The sequence below is a fragment of the Belonocnema kinseyi genome, chromosome 4, assembly GCF_010883055.1.
Source record: "Belonocnema kinseyi isolate 2016_QV_RU_SX_M_011 chromosome 4, B_treatae_v1, whole genome shotgun sequence".
NCBI classification, from domain to species: Eukaryota; Metazoa; Arthropoda; class Insecta; order Hymenoptera; family Cynipidae; genus Belonocnema; species Belonocnema kinseyi.
This window is the reverse complement of record NC_046660.1, coordinates 134537538-134540298: the sequence shown is the minus strand read 5'-3', so window position 1 is coordinate 134540298 and position 2761 is coordinate 134537538.

Here is a 2761-nt window from a genome sequence, read left to right as displayed (position 1 = left end):
CGTGTCAGATTGCCCACCCTTAAGACGGCTGCAAACAGGTGTCCCATAGTGGTGAGGGTGGGGCCCACCACCACGGCGAGGGGGTCGGCGCCATAGTGCGGTTTAACGAAAAAATGGTATACAGAGATAAATTTCAAAAAAACAAAAATGAAGCTCCATCCTTGACAAACGAAGTGTTAACCTTTGAAGACAAAGTTCAAAACGACAGTGAAGGACAGTCAGAAACGGAGGTATAGGCGAAAAGAGGTAAAGGAATTTTTCATAAAATAATGTAAAAGAAAATTATTTTTATTCAGACTGGTTAAATGAATGAACTATTCCATTTGTGGCTAATGCCAGTGGTAGCGTCTTTATTCTATGATTTGATTGAGATGACGTATTTCGGCGCACATTTGTACCCTTATCAAATTGTAGTTTTTTTTCCTAACAAAAGTTTGTCGGAGCTCATTTTGGAAACTGAAAATAGTTTAAAGTATTTTATAAATAACAGTGTTGCTTATAATATCAAAAGAAATATGTTTATATTCATATTAAAATAATATGTAATTTTAAAATTTATCGTGCGCCGAAGAAAGGTGGCTTACTCTGAAAAGTGAGATTTTTCAGGGTAAGTGGTTGAATTCGATGCGATAGACGCCAAAGCCCGATTTCTTGGGTACCTGATAACTCTATTATTAAAACAATAACGCTCGGATTTTGTATTTTTGATGGTTTCATTAAAACGATCAGCTCAAAAACTCTCGAAAAGTGTTAAAACCTCGATTTCGATTTTTTTAGAGTAAGCCCACTTTCTTCGACGCACGTCACATACACACACATACACACAAATAAGTTGAAGTAACTTTGTAACCTCTAGAAGATTTTGTAAGTTTTTAAATTGATGACATTTTTGTAGACTAAATTTGCGTTTTTGCTAAAAATAATTGTATGCCATTAGAAAGTAACATTTTTTGTAATCTCAGGAGTAAATCCTAGATTATTTTTACTTTTTAAGTTACATTTTAAGAATGTAATTAAAGACAGACCAGTGACATTAATGGGTTAAAATTATGTGACAGATTCCACAAACGTCCGTACGATACGCGAAGCCGAAAATTGCGAACAGAAATGTTGCATATATGAAATAGTCAACGGATGTAAACGAGGCGATTGAATTTCCACTAATTGAAGAGGAACTGCAAGCGACAGAAAAAAATCATGCAGACGAATTGTTGCATACTTACTTTACTAATCCTAGCGGACCGAGTGAACGGAACGGATACTCTATAGAGTATCCTCACAGTACCCGCATAGTATCCCTTCCATTTCATGCAAAAAAAACTTTAAAAACAGCAAGATCAACTTTTAAAGTGGCGAAATTCAGATTCAACGTTAAGATTTCCATTAGAAGGTCACGGAGTAATCGTAATACTTTTATTTGCAACGGTAAAAAGTTACAAAATACATAAGATCTATAATCACTGAAAAAACGATATTCTAATCACAAGAATTTCCCATTCAATTTAAGAATATTTGCAACTTGAATAGTTACCAAGAATATATTTTTAATGTAAAATGATGACCCTCTTACCTTAAGAATATATATTCTTGTGTAATTTGAAGAATTTCCCACTTTTAAGAATATTCGCAACTCAAATGGGTATAGTTAATCTTAGACTATAGTAACATTTAAATATTATGAGTTAAAAAATATTTGTTTCGCAAATAATACAGATACATTATTATTAATATTATTACCTTGCAATTTTACGCTATACGCAACACACAACTTGTACAACTTCAGCTGATTGAACTTCATAGCATTGAAAATTGCACGACGGTATTTAACCTCACTACCTTCCTTCATTTTGGTAATGTGACGTCAGACCTTTCTCACTCTAATATTTCCTGTAAAGTGAATGAGATAAAGAAGCCCACGCGATTTGTCACTATTTCGCGGATAAAACAATCGAAAATGGAAACTGATCGAAAAGCACGTAGCACGAAACATTAAAAAAAAAGATTGAACAGAGCAAGGCAAATTTTCCTTTGTGCATTTCTTCTTTCCCGATGTTTATTCTGCTTTTGAGAATATTTTATCACCTTGGTTAGTTACACTAAATTAATAAATTAATAAATAAATTGGTTACTCTTAAAGTAAGAATTTTGCTTACTTCATTAGGGATATTATCAAGAATATGCCTCTAAGAATATGCCACTCTTAATATTAGAATACCGTTTTTCGGTGATACTGTGTGGATACTATAAGAATACCCTGTAGAGTATCTTTTTCATTCCCTTGGTCCACTAGGGAAACTAAAAGAAGATCCAGTAACGATTGAAGACGCGATGATGTCTGAAGACAAAGAAAATTAAAATATAGCTATCGAAGATGAACTCAATGCAATGAACAAGAACGATATGTAGGAAATCGTAGATCGCCGACAGAGTGACGGGGCTAGAAAACGACCAAACATACTTGATTCAAAATGGGTGTTTAAACGAAAAACTGAGTCTAAGCTCCCTGCCTTACTGATGTGCGATAACAAGGCAGCAGAAAAGTGGGCAAAAAATGAGCGGGGGAAACAAACTACGACATATGACTGAAATTAAGGAAGGCTATGTCAAGGAATGTGTGAAGAAAAACAGAGTAGAAATAAAATGGGTTTCAACGAAAGAACAGTGGGCAGATGTAATGACTAAATCATTGTGTTATGAAACCCATACACTAATGCGTAATAAAGTATTAAATTTGGAACAGGTGAAAGATACGAAAAACGAT